The sequence below is a fragment of the Cotesia glomerata genome, linkage group LG6, assembly GCF_020080835.1.
Source record: "Cotesia glomerata isolate CgM1 linkage group LG6, MPM_Cglom_v2.3, whole genome shotgun sequence".
NCBI classification, from domain to species: Eukaryota; Metazoa; Arthropoda; class Insecta; order Hymenoptera; family Braconidae; genus Cotesia; species Cotesia glomerata.
In genome coordinates, this window is record NC_058163.1 from 4,568,859 (window position 1) to 4,586,878 (window position 18,020).

Genomic DNA, 18,020 nt, shown 5'->3' on the forward strand with positions numbered 1-18,020 from the left:
AATAGATGAGAGATGGATGTTGTATGGAATCTAGTCCAGAGGTTGAATGTATTAAGCTCACCGATGCGTTAGGTCTGGCTGCGTATACCTGCTATTTGATATTACTTAAATTTTATGATTCGCATCAGCAATGCCTGTCAGAAATTTGGAATTCATTTGTGTGTCAGGGTTTGCTAACGCACACAAGCAGATGAAAGCATGTCGTTAATAGAAAACAGAGAGCGTAATTAATTTATGAGGATTTACCGTAGATTATGAAACATTAAATCAGAATAAATATTATGATATTGTAGTGACGCAGATGGGGAGATTGATGCTACATGCGTATAATTAATTAAATAATGAATATAATTAGCGGGGTTATAATAAAATAAGTGGAATAATGTGATAAAATAGGAAATTAGATGATGGAGTATAATGTATGGGCCAAGGAGAAGAGGGAGACTAGTAATCGTCGAATCCCCGGTCTACGGGTGAATAAGTTACTGCGAGGGACAGGCATTAATTTTGGTGAGTTGGCACTGGATGCTCGTGTGGCCTGTGGCCTCACGTCCGATTTCTCTCCAGAGGCTGCCCACTTCTAACGTATAGCCTTTGTCTTCTGAGGAATCGATTCACCCGAGGATATTGTCTCTTAAGGCAACACCGCATTTGTCTCCAGTCTGCCAGTCCTCCTTAAATCCTTTTATGGCAATTAAGCCATTTTATCGAGTTCCTGATAAATTTACCACGTTTATAGCTTCGTCTGATAGTTTAAAATGTCCAATGTATGATTTTTGTTATTTTTAAACTTATAAAGGCATCAGAAAATTTATTAGAAGTTCAAGTTGCTGAATATTGATTATTTGTTTCTAAAAATTGCGTCAAATTTTTAAATTGGTCCACCTGCTTTTATTAACGAAAAATCAAACTCTCTTAAAGTTCATCGCACCATGCCATACGTGGACGATGATTTACATAACCGTGGTTAAAATACCAACGGGAAGAGTAGAGTATTTTTAATATCCACGCTAGCGGCTCCAAAAATAGGTTCTCCGTCATTGTCATGTCTCGTGAACACCGCTCCGACCGAATCAAAGAAAGATTAACCAACTGATGACACCGGGGCCAACGAGGTTAGCAGGTGGGCGTATTACTCTCACTGACATTTTTTTCAGTTCTTACGTAATTCCAAGTTGAGTGAAATTTATCAGATTCCAGAAAAATAAAAGTTTAATGCAGATTATCACCCAGAATAGAATTATTATTGGACAGATCAATGGAATATTATTATTAATTTTATTATAAGCATCGAATGTATAAAACGATGCTGATGAATTAAGTTTCCGGAGAATGTTTATGCTATTTAGTAGCAATCCCGAGTCAGAATAATGAACCTACATAAGCCTACATGAACCTACATGAGCCTACAGGACAATTTTTAATTGTTTCGATCGATATTTTTATCTTTAATTGTTTCGATTGATCAATATAACCTCGCAAAATACACTTATAACAATATTAAATAGTACAATACAAATAAATTTAAATAGTAACTAAAAATTTATTGATAAAAAAACTTAAAAATTCAATTTATAAATTGAATAATATCAATCACAACAATTGAAAATTATTCTGTAGGCTCATGTAGGTTCATGTAGGCTCATATAGGTTCATTATTCTGACTCGGGATACTATCTAACTAAACATAAGAAACTAAAAATTTTAATTAAGGTTGCACGGACAGTACCCCGTAAGTCATAACAGAATCTAAATTTTTTTTTTCATTAAAATTAAAAATTTGAATACGGAAATTCATTAATATAACTTAACTGTTATCTGACATTATTATTAATTAAAATAATTTAATAATTTAATTAACAAAAACAATAAATAGTCAACGTTTGACTCAAGTATTTTTTCACAAAACTCGGACCTGACAACACCGCGCTTAACAGCTGTTTATATTTATCTAGCTGTGTACTGTTGAGTTGAAAAACATAACCCATAAAAATACACAAGAATTATTAAAATTCAAAATTTGCGCGTATTATTATGTACAACGTTGCCACACTGCGCTCAATCACGTGGTTTATTTATTTTTAAATATGTCGGCCTGAAATTTTCGTGAATTTCTCATCTTTTGCATTAAAATATCTTAAAAAGCCATAGTCAGAAAATTTTCATTTTATTTTTAACGTATTCTACGAAAGTTGATTGACTGAAATATAAGTTTTTTTGTTTTTTAATCTTCTTATCAGGTAGTCACATAAATCGATATATGTGCAATCCGCCAACAGTCTCTATAGGCTACATGTTAAATTTCAATTTTTCAATAATTTATTAAAGGATAACCCTTCGTCAGATCTATTCCAAAAAATTAATTTGAACGTATCAGATAGCAATTCATAACATATCAAAAAATTAGCTTTTGATCTTTACAAGTGCAGTAGTGTCCGAACAACCTTAAATATTAAAATTATTCAGTAAAATAGTTAAATTTATTTGTTGCCGTAAAATGTTTAAATATTATTAATTTTATAGGTTTTATATTTTGGATTTTAGTTTGATAAGATTGAATGTTTAATTTATTTTTTAAGGTTATTTTACTTGAAGATTGATATTGAATAATAACTGATAGTAAAAAAAATAACGAATGTCATTAAAGAACATTTTTACGAATAATATTTAACTAATTGAATAAAATTTAATTATAATGATAATTGTATAAAAGTATTGTTGGAATTAACTGTGATTTAGCAACAACTGATCGCAAAAATGTGTAATTTTTTATACAGCTGATAAGTTGAGAGCGATTGCAGTGCCGCCTTGAAAACGGTGGATATTTCCGGTACTTAGATCAATTTTTACTATAAATTCCGGTTAATTTTAGCAAAAATATTTGATTTTACTGTAAGTTTTTTAAAAACAATTTATAATCTTAATTCTTTACGTTTATTATTTCAAACCTTGATAATAATTAAAAATTAATGGTACTTTTCTATATTTTTTTCCATTGTGTGTCTAATTATTAAAAGAACTATAACTAGATCAGGGTTTGCAGAACGTCCCACGAATCCTGTCATTCTCACGTAATTTTCAAAGAAATTTTCTTTCTGTATCCATCTAACAATACGGAACTTAGCAGAAGCACAAGTACAAGTTGGGTTTTTCATCCAAGTAGCAGGAGAGATAAAGCTCTCGGTACTTGAAAAGCGTCTTAAGGGTTGCCTGGGCGACGACGTTGGATGGGTGGGCGGCGTTCGCATCACGAACCTCCCTTCGCTTTTCTTTCAGCAAACGAGTTAAGCAACATCGTCCCAGATAAATAGAGACACAACAAAGTTGCTGCGTAAAAGCTCCAGTGAGATCATTCTGCAGGCGAATCATTGTCGTTGTTATTGATAAACTCGTAAGATGTTTTCCAGAGAAGGCTCAACCGAGTGGATTTTTCTCTAAATGGGAAATAATCTTTCCGGGAAATGACATCGAACCTGATGGGCTAGCATTTTTCAGTCTTTCTTCATGAACCTCCTGGAAATTTCTTCCGGTATCGGAGTCCCGAGAGATTCATTTCCGGGTGCGCGTACCCGCCGGCTGGTGCCTTACTTTCATCTCTTTTTTTCTTTTCTTCTCTCTTTCTTCTTCCTTGAGTTTTCCTCGCACCGCTGCTCGCAGCCTTACGGAGAACCGTGCCCGGCGTTTTAATATTCGCCGGGAAGGAATCACCGCCCTGTTCGCTGGATTCGACAATATTGTGCTCGCGCTAGATACGACACCCTCCTTGTAAGCTTTCTTCACGAAAAATCTACTCCTCTCCATAAATTCTAAAGAATCTCTAAATCATTTTTATACAAGTATCCACTCTTAAACTTTTTTATCCAATATACTATTTTTTTTTTTACTGATAAATAATTCACTTTTATTTTATTTGCATTTGTTGAGCTCACAGAAACGTTTTTCGCTTATAATAAATATTTTGAATATTAATATTCACGGAGTAAGTACTCTTAGCTTATATATTTAAAAAAAAACTTTTTTTAACGTAAAGATGAGTTCAAAAATATTTATAAAATTTTATCAATTTTACTATATTTTTAAGACTTAACAATCCCTATTTTTAACACACAGGATGGTTATATTTATAATAATAATGATGCCTAGTATGTACGGAAAATGATAAAAAACGGTAAAAGCTCGAGAGCAGAGAATGCGAATTAAAAGTTGATATGAGGCGCGACAATTCATCTTCGTCGCTGAATTTTCCGAGCTTTCTGACGTTATTAATGGGCATGGGGAGATTCAGAGGTAGTAGGAATTTTTCTCAGTTGAGGCTGACACTATTTATTTTAATGACTCTGGCAAATTTTTCCTACTATAAGAATTGAATATTTTCGAAATTATTGGTATGGGTTCAATTTAATAGGCAAAACGTATTTTTACGTTTTCTTTTTAATTACATTTTAATTTATCAACCAATCTACCTAAAACTATGTATTTACTTGTTAGAATTAAAAAAGTGCGTTAAAAACCGACAAAAATATCAAAATTGAAGAATGCGTTCAAAAGTTATCGAATTTTATAAATATACTTCAGTACACTCTCTGAAACATTTTTCAGATTTTTGAGCTGAGAAATCATCTAATTGATCATTTTTGAGCATTTAGAGCTCAAAAACTGTAAAAAGTTACAGGAGGTCTGCAAAATTAACCACTCTTTCGATCGTTTCTAAAATATATCGAAAATATTGTTGGAAATTCCAATTTTTTATCAGGTCTAGAATCTTTTAAGCTCCAAAAAGTTGTTCTGAGTATATGAGATGTTTCAAAGATATTTCAAAAGTGAATCGACAGAATGTTTTTACTTTTTTTTGAGATAACTTTTGAATTTATCGACCAATCTACCTAAGACCATGTGTACACTTTTTGGGATTGAAAAACTGCATTGAAATTTCAGATTTTTATACTGAAAAAGCATCTAATTGATAAATTTTCAAGCTTTTTAGAATCGAAAACTGGGGAAAGTTAAAAAAGGTTGGCAAAGTCAACCACTTTTCCGGTTTTTTCTCAAATATAACAAAAATATTGTTAGAAATTTCAATCTTCCATTGATTAACACGGAAAATTCTTTTTCAACCTTTAGAATTCTGAAACTTATCAACAAGATGTCATATATTAGTAAAACCAGGACATATTCTTGTAGAGAATTAAAGGCTCTACAAAAAATGTATTAATTTTTTGATAAATCTATTTTTTCAAAGATTATTTGACATCAAAGTTGAATTTTTAAGAAATGTTGAGATTTTTTGAAAAATCTACAACAGTGATCAATCAACCAATTGTTCTAAGACCATGTATACACTTTTAGTGGTTCAAAAATTGCGTCGAATACTGTCATGAAAATGAAAATCGAAAGAAGCGTTCAAAAGATACCAAAGTTCATAAATATTTTTTAATTTCCAAATTTCAGAGTTCAAAAATTACAAAAAGCATCATTAGGTCTTAAGATCAACCCTTCAGATCTTCCTAGTATTTTAATCGGCGATTGAACAAGCTTTGAAACCGGAAAGTTAATCAAACCATCAACGAGCGTCAAAAATAACAAACCAGCGTATTATTAACTCGTAAAAACAGTTTAGTTCCTCGCACACATCACTTGTATTACCACATCTATAATATACAACACATAACACGCTTAGCAAAACAGAGTGAAGAAAATAAAGAAAGTAGTCTAGTAATTCGAGCTGGAACAGAGTCTATTTGTTTAAAGATGACTCAGAGTTTCATGTCGTAACACATGTGTTACTCCTATCCGGCAAAAGCGCTCCGAGATCAAAGAAAGCTCCGGCTATTGATCACGCAAATGAAAATAATTTTTTCCTCAACTGTAATTGCGGGTTAGCATGAGTGTTTAAATAATTTAGAGCTGGATAAGACGCCGAAATTTATAAACTAGCAAGGCTTAGTCTTTACTCTGCTTCGGAGGGAAAAGAGGACCGAGTGAAAGAGTACTTACTCTCAGGAGTATTTATACAGAGACTGGAGTGTCGCCAAAAAGCTCGATCCGACCCTATCTATCGTCAAAACACTGCACGAGCTTTCACTCTTAGTCACCCCTCGCCCGCTCTTTCTCCGGTAAGAGTGCTTGACACCGACTCTGCCTACACCTCCAGGGATATTCCATATCCTATCCCCAGTGGCGCCTCCTCACCTCTAGACTCTTGCTTTAAACTCCAGAGCTCCGTCTTTGTCTTACTGATTCTGAACTAGTGAGCCTGGTTTGTTTGTCAAGCACTCGGAGAACCCACCAGAGCCCGAATTCAAGAGTCTGTGGGTAATGGCCAGGGTCACGGTATCTTGCGTTTGACCATTCCGCAGCCGGGTTCGCCTCCCCGTCTTTCAGTCCAATTGCTGAATTACTGAGTGTGTTTGTCGGTTGGTAATTAATCAGTTTTTATTAATTATCGGGGTTTTTTTATTATTAATTATTTAATTAAAGGTAATATTTGTAATTCTGTAATGGTTACTACCAATAAAAAAAGCTACTAGGCTGCCAACTAGAAACACTTAAGGTTATAAAAACTCAAACAAAAAAAGAAGATTTTTAAAATAAATATACAGACTTGTTATTAAATTTTTTTATTAAATTATATACGAGAGAGTTTGTTGAGATAATATATTACAGCATTACATGTATTAAAATAAAAGAATAAACAATAACAACTAGTGGAATTATTATATTTAAATTAATACCAGCAATTGACCCTTTATTTAATTATAAAATATCTATTTTTAGTTAAAAAGTTTCAATCTCGAGGTAATTACATACTCTTGAACACTCGAAATATTTATCATTTTACAATCGAGTCCGTCGAAAAATAATTATCATTTATTAACAATTCTTTTATTTAAAAAAACTAATTGAAATGGAAGGTAAAAGTACCTATTATTGGCAGGGCCCCGACTATTGACACCCTATTTAATTTTATTATTTCATTAATAAACCTGTTAATAATCACAATTGTAAATATTTCATGATAATCTTACATATTTTTAAAATTAAAAAATAGTAAAATTTAATTCCAAGGTATAAACTATTTACCACAAAAAATTTCATTTTTTCAAGTAGGCCAAAACTGCTTATACGTTTGTAATTTCTTAACAATATTGTTGAGAAAGACCTTATTTTCAAATCCAGATTTCTCAATGGTTTTTTTATGTTATTGTACTGTTTAAAATTATTTTAGATTATTTATAGTCTAAATAACCATATAATCATTTATTTATACTTTATCAAGTTAAAATTAATTTTAAAATAGCGGATGTCAATGATGGGGACACAAAAATTAACTTGCGTCAACTAACGACATAGGCCATAATGTAAGGTAACCCAATCCCCTCAACATACATATCAACGTATTATTGTTTACATACTGTCATGTGATTTTATAAGAATCAAAGTATTTGAGACTGGAAAAAATTTCTAAAAGAAAACCTGGTAAAAATATAGAAAAGCTATGTCTTAAACGAATTTTAAAATAATAAAAATTATTGATTATTGTTAATATAAATTATTGATTATTGTTAATATAAATTTAATTGTAATAAAAGACCTGTCTATAATAGGGTCAATGGTATGTCAATAATCGGCTCCTTGAATTTTTTGCGCTGTCAATAATACATACATTCGACCCGTTGGTTTTGTTGATATAATAATTATTAAATTTATTGCTATTACAGTTAATTAATTAAATTCTATAAGTAAAAACAATGATTAAGATATCCTATGAAAAAAAAGTTGATAATATTGATTTGAAACACGATAAATAAATTTAAATATTCATAATCACTCTTATAGTGTTAATAATGGGGGCTTTTCCTTAAATAATTTTGTTTTCACCAAAAATAAAACTGTTAAAGTGTGGCTATTGTTTACCAATTATTTCAAATATCTAATAGTTTGATAATTTTAATACTTAATGATAATTCCGCTGGCATCTCAATTGTACTATAATCAAAAATCCACTCTTTTAGGGATTAGAAACTTTATTATCATAAAATTTCTACTTTTAATTACAATTACAATGAATGGTAATCCCAATATTTGCTAAAAAAGTTGATAAAATTAACAATTTGTAAAATAAAAGCTGTCAACTGTCAGTATCCAAAACAGTAAAATTATCGAGCAACAGTGACCTTTTTAGTCTTGCTGATAAAGCCTTAAAACAGCGTAAAAGTGCATTTGAAATTGGCAGAGTAAACGGCAGGCTTGTTAGCAAAGTGACGAAAGGGTAGTTGGTCCTCGTACCCAGTGATTCTTTAATTAATTCCAGAAGTGGTAATTGGAGGGAAATGAGGATTAAAAGTCCTTGGACTGGCAGTACAAGAGAAAGTAGCAAGCAGGACGAGGCCGAGAGAGCTTGAAGCTTAAAGCTTGGAGATCTTGCTCCGAAGCAAAAGTGAGTTGGAAGTATAAGCTTCCTCGGAAAGAGCTCGCACTAGTTTCTAAGGTAAATTGGCAATTTAACAAATTTACAAAGTTTCGGAGACAGGAAAGTGGAGCTCACACTGCAGCATGGGACACTAAGCAAAGGGATAATATATTTAGTCGACGAATAGGATGAAACCTGAATTTTATGAAATTAATCAAGGGACATTTTCATCAGCTTTTTTGGGGTATTTAAATTCCGTGCTCGATAAATGGAAATCGAGGGGAGATGCTCGCGAGACTACGTAGAACACGGACCGACATAGAACAGAGAGAGTGTGTGCATGTGTATGTACATAGTACGTTTCAATCGCGCCAATTGTCGTTAATTTCAGTCGCGGTTGTGCCGTGGTTACATCCCACTCTGTTGAGCCATCAGCTCTCGTTCGTATCCTCTGGTCTGGTGTCCTCGATAGGATGGTCCCCGCCTACCGATCGCTCGGTTGCACCCTCATTCATGGGTCGAGCGTCCGCGTTTCCAGCCTTATAATTTGTCGGTGGGAAACAAAGGCTTTCTCTAATCCACCGCACCCGATTCAACCACCCGGATCATTCTCTAATTAGTCAAACGTTGGCTGTCGATCTCTCGCATACCAATCAAATGCGTCTGACAATTCCAATAAACCCCCGGATATTTAATGCCGCTCGCTGAGAACTGCTACCTGCATCACTTACAACCAAGACACTCAACAAGGAACAAATGGTTGACTGTGTTACGTGCTAGTGGGGAATTTTGACTTTCTGATCTGGAAAATTGAGCATTTTCTTAGGTTGGGGAGATATTAGGTTAGATCTGATTTTGGAAAATTGAGTTATCAGATCTAGAATCTTTTAAGCTCCAAAAAGTTGTTCTGAGCATATGAGATGTTTCAAAGATATTTCAAAAATGAATCGACAAAATTTTTTACTTTTTTTTTTAGATAATTTTTGAATTTATCAACCAATCTATCTAAGACCATGTATACACTTTTTGGGATTGAAAAACTGCATTGAAATTTTAAATTTTTGTGCCGAAAAATCATCTAATTGGTAAATTTTCGAGCTTCCTAAAATCAAAAACTGTGAAAAGTTGAAAAAGGTCTGCAAGATCAACCACTTTTCCGGTTTTTTCTCAAATATATCAAAAATATTAATAGAAATTTTTTTTAAACTTAAGAATTTTGTAACTTATTAACAAGATGTCATACTAGTAGAACCAGGACATACTCTTGTAAAGAATTGAAGGCTCTACAAAAAATGTCTCCGGTAATTTTTTGATAAATCTACTCTTTCAAAGATTGTTTGAGATCAAAGTTGAGCTTTCAAAAAATGTTGATATGTTTTCACTTCTTTGGAAAATCTACTACAGTGATCAAATTTATTAACCAATTGTTCTGTAAGCATGTATACACTTTTAGTGGTTGAAAAACTGCGTCAAATACCGTCAAGAAGATCAAAATCAAAGGACGCACGCAGAAAAAAATTTTTCTTTATTCACGGCCGAGAGCACGTACTTGCTACTTCTGTTGGGAATCAGAAAGACCGAAATTTATGCTTTGGTAGGGGCGCGCATGCGCGCTGCTCTAGTGCGCTGGAAGAAACTAGTTGTGCACTGAATTGATGTACGAGGCAGCGGAAAAAAAGTATTCACCAGAGCTGACGCGGTTTATTGTGCACTCAGGCCTAACCTTAAAATTGCTTTTGTGGGTTCTTATGTCGTTGTGTGTTGAAATTTATAATCTAAAAAATTATATCGAGTGAAAAATAATAAAAATTTTAAAAAATGAATGCGTTATCATCATCAAAAGGAAATTTTAAGGAATTTCGATACGGAAGCTAATCTAATTATAAGAACAGATACGTTACCTAAAAAGTCTGCAGATAAATATTTACACAGAAAGAAAGGTTCACTTGAACCAAGAAAATATTTTTCTTCCTAATTATTTTCTTGACACAAGAAATTTCACTTATCCCAACAAAATTAAGTTCTTGACAGAAGTAAATTTTCTTGTCTTGAGAAAATTTTTCTTTTGCCCCAAAAAATTAAATATCTTAATAATAAATTTTCATTAATATTTTTATTGACGAACATGTCAAATGGGAAGATCAAATAATATTGAATCCTTTTTTTTTCATTCATTATTAATAATTTGTATAATTCTTATAGTTCATGTACTGGTAATAGTTGTGATGAAAAAGAAAATATGCAATAATTAATTAAAAATAGTTGACAAATTACTCGAAATAATTAAAATTCTGATAAAATTAATGATTTTAATGTATTTGAGTAATCAAAAATTAATAAAAATAAGACTATTCAATTGAATTAATTTAATTTTAAAAAGTTACTATTATTTTTGTCTATTTAGATGAAGTCGATGCCCGCCCCCGACCAGCCGCACTCGCTTCGCTCGTGCCGCAAATGTCGGGCGGGCATCGACAACATACTAAGAACATTTAACTGTAACGTTAATTGATTTGTAAGTCAGCGTACTTTCGGCCGAAAATAAAGAAAAATAGTATACACCACACGGGCAGAAAGTTTGAGAGCCCTGAACTGCGCGCCATGATGCCCTCGGCTTCGCCTCGGGCATCATGGCGCACAGTGCAGGAATCTCAAACTTTCTGCCATTGTAGCATAATATACTATTGTTAAAATAACCTAAGATATGTTGTAGTAACAAATGAATTTGTTAACATAGTGATAACAAATTATATGTTAAAATAATAAAATTTAGAATATAACAAGTTATTGATATGTAATAACAACAAAACAGTTTTGTTACTATAGCAAAATCTCTAAACTGATTCAACAAAATGCTTTAGTTGGTATAACAAATTTTTTTGTTGAAACAGCAAAATTATTCTATTAAAATAACAAAGAAAATTTGTTGGAGTAACAGAGATAATTTGTTGAAGTAATAAAGAGAATTTGTAATAATAACAATAAGAATTTGTTAGAATAACAAATAAAATTGCTACAGTAAATTTTATAAGAATACATTTAAAAATATGCTATAATAAGCTACAGCTGATTTGGAAAATGTTTTGGTAACAAATTAGTTTTGTTATTGCAACAAAATCACTTTATAACAGCAACAAAATCATTTTGTTGCAGTAACATAATCATTTTGTGACAGCATCAAAATGATTTTCTTCGAGCAACAAATTCATTTTGTAATTTAACAAACTGGTTTGTTAGTGTAACATTAAATATTTTGTTAATGCAACTAATGGATTTGTTGCTATAACTACACTCATTTGTTACCACAGCATATTTTTCAATTATCCCGTCTTTTATTTATAAATATTGCAATTTAGAAATTTGTCTTCAATACGCTCTCTGAAACAACTTTCAAGAAATGTTGAGAATTTTTTTAATTTTTTAATAAATCTACTACAGTGAACAAATTTATCAATTAATTGTTCTAAGAACACAGTGAAGCATTCTACCATGCAAAACACCATCCACAATTTCTTTTCTCTATCTCCAACAAAAAACCCAGCATGAAATGACAACCTGGTCGTCCATCGATGCAAAAATCACCGACGTACAATTTTAATTCCAAACTGCAGCTTGGAGCCGTCACTCAACCCGTCACATCATTGTGTATCCAGCGTAAAGTCACCACGGCTCGTCGGGTCCACTGACGAGTCCGAAACTTTTCACCAAAATGCGTTTAAAACTTGGAGACTTGCTGCCAGCATCAGAACATTCCACCCGTGCGTTTTGTCCGGTATTTTTTTCCCAACGACACACATCACATGTTGTTTTTTTTTTTTTTGTGGTTGGCTCCGGCAAAGCGCCAACTAATTAGAAAAATCTTTTTGCTTTTTCTTAGCGCTGGTCTCTGAAGCATTTATCTCGAGTGACCTCTTCCGCGACCGCGGACTGATCGGGGTGGCCCCCAAGGGAACCGCTCAGAATTTCTTAATTGAAATCGTTCCCGATCCCGGAGAAACTTTGATAAGTCCCCAGTCGATGATTTAAATTAAAAGTCGGCTCATGTCATTCGTGGTCGCGGTCTTATATAACTTTACTCTTTTGGATGATACGGAGGAATATATGTATCTACATATATCTATATATGTGTATGTGTGTATGGATTGGGAAAAGAGGAAACTTTAGTCTTTCCCCAAGGTGTTCTCCATTTCTCTTTGGAGTTCTCGTTCATCCCTCAGGCTCTGTACGCCTTATTCTGAAACCTCTATCTCGGTGCAGTTTCATGGTTTCCATTCGTAACTAAACTTCTTATTCGTTCTTACCATCCATTACATTTAAACTCTGAGTGAACAAACTTTTGATAAAATGCTCGAAAACGATTACTCAACTATAACTTTTAATACGAGCAAGAAGACAGCTAAACATTAAAACATAGACGTGCGTGTTAGTTTTAGTGTAAGCACTGCACATTGCTGTCAGGTATTTATAGAGCGTGGGTGTTATGTGGATGAGAGTCTGCATAAAATTCAAGGACATAAATTAACATGTGTACTCATCTGGTGCACTTACAGACCTCTAGAGACTCTGGGAATGCTAGAAATGTTCGACACTGATGATACCTTGCCGATTATGTTAGTGTCCATTTAATCAATCGGGGTCTGGGGAAATTTGACTATTTAAGATATTGACAGTTGATAGCCTTTAATTTATAAATTATTAAAGTAATTTGATCATCGCAATCCGAGGTCAAATTAATAGATATTTTTTTTTTCTCTTTTGCAAGTGGTCACTCGAAAAATAGCATAAAATATAAAATTATTTCTAGTCAGAATTTAATTGAATAAATTCAATTCATAATTATGGTTAAATAAATTATATAACTATTGAAATATCAACTGACAAGTACTGGGCTGTCACAAAAAAATAACTGTTATAGGTTATGTAAGGTCGGTACTTAAAACAGTTGCTCACGGAGTTCATTTATTGTTTAAATTTGCAAATATCACTTCAATATATTAAATCTGCTATAATTTACGTGAACTTTTAACGTATGTTTAATAACAATTTATTTTAATGCAAAAAAACTTTATGATTATATTTCAATTTCAAATTTACCGCGCACCGAGAAGTCGGCATTTTTCCCCTGATAAAGATAGGGGAGTAATGTCTCCGACAAACAACAAAGATAGAAGCGAAGTTTTGATATTAAAAAATTAATTAAATTAAAACTATGTGGTAAATCGTTATCAAATTTTGATAGAACATGTATGATACATTGGTCTATCTATTGGACAATTTTTTTTATGGGGTCAAGTTGGCCGATTGTTTATAAATCCTCCATTTCCGGAGTTATTGAACGAGGACACTCATAAGATGTGTATTTTTGCAAAACTTTAATTAATTATATCTCTTAAACGGTGTGGTAAAAAAATCTGATTTTTTTTCTATAGATGTATTAAATCATAATCTTTCGAATGAATATAAAAAAATATGGGGTCAAGTTGAACTCATTAGGCACCCAAACTATCTTAATTTTATCAACTTTTTCAGCAAGCATTGGGATTGTCGGTCAATGTGATTGCAATAAAAAATAGAGATTTTTAAATAAAATAATAAAGTTTGTAATCCCCTAAAGAATAGATTTTTGATCAAGGTACACGGAAAGAAAATTGAAGGAATTTTTACTATTTTACTATCGTAATTTTTATTAAATAAAATAGTAACGGTGGACTATACTTCTTATTTATTAATTTTTACGATCTACTATTGTAAATTTTATCCAACAAACAAGAATAGCAAGAAACATAAAAAGTCGAATACTATAGAGCCAATTATACAAGATGTGTTAGTAAACTTTACAATTCAACTATTGTAAAAATTGACGGTTTTTTTAAAAGAAATTTTAGGGAGGGAGAGAGATAGGAAGTTGGACTAATTGGTACCTTTGCAGTAACCGAAAAAAGAATTTGAAATTCTGGTCCTATCCGGGAATCGAACCCAGAACTCTTAGTTGGTAGCCAGAGACTCTCTCTACGCTATTCGAGGTAAACTACTATCAATATCCTTCAGCATTTACATAAACTTGGAGTCTAGCGCTGTGCACGGCCATCACTCACACTAATTGAAAAACATTCCAATTCAATTATTGTAAAATTTGTTTTACTTCTATTGGAAAGATACAGAGGCAGCACTGGAAATTTTAATCTTTTACTTTCTACAATAGTAATATCGTATTTTTTCTAATCGAATTTAATACAATAATTATTGGGTGAAATTACGATAGTGAGTTGTAAAATTTCGTGAATAAATAGTAATTTTCTTCTAAAATATTCGACAGTTAATAGTAATAAAGGTAAAGTCCAGCGTTACAATAGTTGTATCGTAAATTTTCTCAAAAATTTTTTTCCGTATATAATTGAGATGCCAGCGGTAATTATCATCAAGTATTAAAATTATTAAATCATTAGATATTTAAAATAGTTAGTAAACAATAGCTACACTTTAACTGTTTTAAATCTTACAAATAACTTTAATAATATTTTTGGTAAAAATAAAATTATTTATATTTTAATTAGCTTTATTAAATAAAAGAGTTGTATACAAATGATTATTATTTTTCGACAGAATCGATTGTAAAATGATAAATATTTTGAGTGTTTAAGAGTATATGTAATTACCTCGAGTTTGAAACTTTTTAAATAATAACAGAGATTTTATAATTAAATAACGGATCAATTGCTGGTATTAATTTAAATATAATAATTCCATCAGTTGTTATTGTTTATTCATTTAATTTAATAAATGTAATGTTGTAATCTAGTATCTCAACAAACTCTCTCGTATATAATTTAATAATAAAAATTTAATAACAAATCTGTATATTTATTTTAAAAATCTACTTTTTTTGTTTGAGTTTTTGTAACTTTAAGTATTTCTGGTTGACAGCATAGTAGCTTTTATCATTGGAAGTAACCATCACATAATTACAAATATTACCTTTCATTGAATAATTATTAATAAGGCTCAAAAGATTCAGTAAATAAATGAAAATTTCTATTACTTTGTTCTACAATGGCTGCCTTGGATCAATGGACTAATTAGCGATGGGTTATACATTTATAAATTGATAGCTTGTTACTTTGTTGGAATGAATGGGTTACTTTACATGGCCTAATTATTTCAAAATCAAATGAAACACAATGCGTAGAAGGTAATTGAAGCATGATAGTATCGATGTCATGGCGAAACTAAAAACTTGTTTTGCTCCGCCGAATTTTTGGTAAAAAACACAATAGACAGGAGATAGCCAAAGGGAAAATTGTTATCGGTGGATGGAATAGTATTGCGTATAATTCCATTTGATCACGAGTAGAGGGAACTCGGATCGAGCGGGTAGGGCTTACATTACTGTACTATATGATACTATACAATATTATACTATACTATTCTATACCCGAAGGCTTTACCTTCGGCTCGTATATCCCCGCATTATCCTATATACTAACTGTGTACCAGCGGCATTAAGCTCCCGTGCTTTTATCGTCACCGTAATTTCGACGGTGAGTATACATGCGAGGATTACGCGTCAAACTTGTCACGTGATTTGAATTTTGAATATTTCAAAGCCGGAAAGAGGAACATTAATTAGTAGAAAACGTAAAAGGTCACGGTTAGAAATTTTTAACTTCCTGCTAAGAAAATCGAAGATTTTCAAAAATCGGGAAGTTATTTTTTTCACCCCGTTTTGCAAAAATCGAGTTTTCATCAGATCTCGACGTTTGAAGGTCACAGGAAGCTTTCCTGACTATCTCCGTGAGTTTGTCACTATGTCTGTATGCATGTATGTGTGTGTGTGTGTGAGTGTGTGTGTGTGACTATGTGACTCGCTTATAACTTTTGAACGACTGAACCGATCGGAACGTACTAAATGGCGTTCTAAAGAGTTCCCTCAAACTTAGATTTCCTGAGAATTTGAAGCGATTCGGACCGATAGATTTTGAGAAATATTGAAAAATCTCAAAAAAAATAAGAAAAAATCATTTTTGAAAGTGGTTTTTTTGGAATATCTTTTAAACGGCTCTATCAATCAACTTCAAAAACTAATCTTCCCTTAAGCTTGAAAAACCACGCCGATCGTCGCTAATCCGGTCAAAATCGGTTGATTCGTTCGAGAGATATCGTGAATGAAAGAAAACCGAAAAAAGTATTTTTTTGATATAACTTCGTCATTTCTTCTCGAATCGTTTTTGATGAATAATTTCAGAGCTTAAAAAACCGCGTCGATCGCCGCCAAAAACGTGGAAATCGGTTGATTGGTTCGAGAGATATCTTCGATAAAATATTTGGAAACAAGTGTTTTTTTAACATAATTCCGACATTTTTTGGAATAACTTTTAAACAGCTGCACTGATCGATTTCAAAAACTAATCAGTTATTAGCATGAAAAAATTACGTTGATCGCCGTCAAGCCGGTCAAAATTGGTCAATTCGTTCAAGAAATATCATGAACGAAAGAAAACCAAAAAAGTGTTTTTTTGGAATTACTCCAAATTTTCTAGTTTTATCAATTCAAACTTGAAGATTCTTCATGAAACTAAATAAATTGCGTCAAATACTGCCAACCGCGTGAAAATCGGTTGATTCATTTAAAAGTTAGTGTGGTTTGAAAATTTAAAAAACATTGTTCTATGATACTTCTATCAGACTTTTGAGCTCGAAGAGCTCAAAATAACACATAAATTGTATTTTTGAGCTCGAAGAGCTCAAAAACGTCATTAGTGCAGTTTTATGCACCTAGGTATGGAATTAGCGGGAAGTTGCACGGATGGCATTAAGGGTCTACCGTTTTTATAATGTTTTTATATGGCCTAACGTGACTTAATATCGCTGCTTCTTATATCAGACTATATTTGACAAAAATTAGCAACCTGAAAAAAAATATTCATTTCTCCCAAAATACAAAATTATAGAACAATTATTTTACGGAAAAAAATGTATTTTTATTGTAAGTAAACTGAAAGAATACTTACAAAAAAACCAAATTTAATACCCAAGACTAATACTACATACTATTAAGGAGGTTCAAGCGAATCTAATGTGAAAAATAATTTTCAACTTTGAGCTTTGAAATAAAGTATATGTATAATTTAGTCATTTATCTAATCCCAAAATTTTAAAAAGATTCACTGTTTAGATACTTAGATATTAAATTTCAAAAATCACATTTTTTATCTTCTTATACACGGGCTCTTATGGCGGACAAACTTTGGTCTAGACTTTAATTATTTTTTTCAATATTAACCTCCCAACTTTAACGAATAAAAAACTATACACAAAAAACTTAGGTCATTGTAAAATATAAAAAAAAAATAAATAATAATACATTACTGATATAATTTTTGAAATATTTAAAGTTATATTTTATGTTTTTAACTCGTTTATTGTCAGCTATTTATTCGAATAACGATTTGACAACGTCGCGTCAACAGCTGAGAAAAAAGAAAAGGATAGAAATATAGTTACAGAGAGAGAAATATTTAACACATACACTCATGCACGTCTCTGTAATGAGTAGAATCAAACACGCTGTTGCCAAATCTGTTTACTTAATCCGGTAAGTAATAAATACGAT

At 31.9% G+C, this 18,020-nt stretch overlaps 1 protein-coding gene and 1 long non-coding RNA gene across 5 annotated transcripts in view; one reads left to right on the plus strand and one right to left on the minus strand.

Moving 5' to 3' along the window:
* The window catches only part of LOC123267636, a 302,887-nt gene that overhangs the window by 214,950 nt on the left and 69,917 nt on the right, over window positions 1–18,020 (minus strand). The window lies entirely within an intron of this gene.
* Window positions 4,693–10,080, plus strand: LOC123267672. Its single transcript, XR_006510094.1, has 3 exons — window positions 4,693–4,703; window positions 5,347–5,348; window positions 10,044–10,080. It is a non-coding gene; the product is annotated as an uncharacterized LOC123267672 (long non-coding RNA).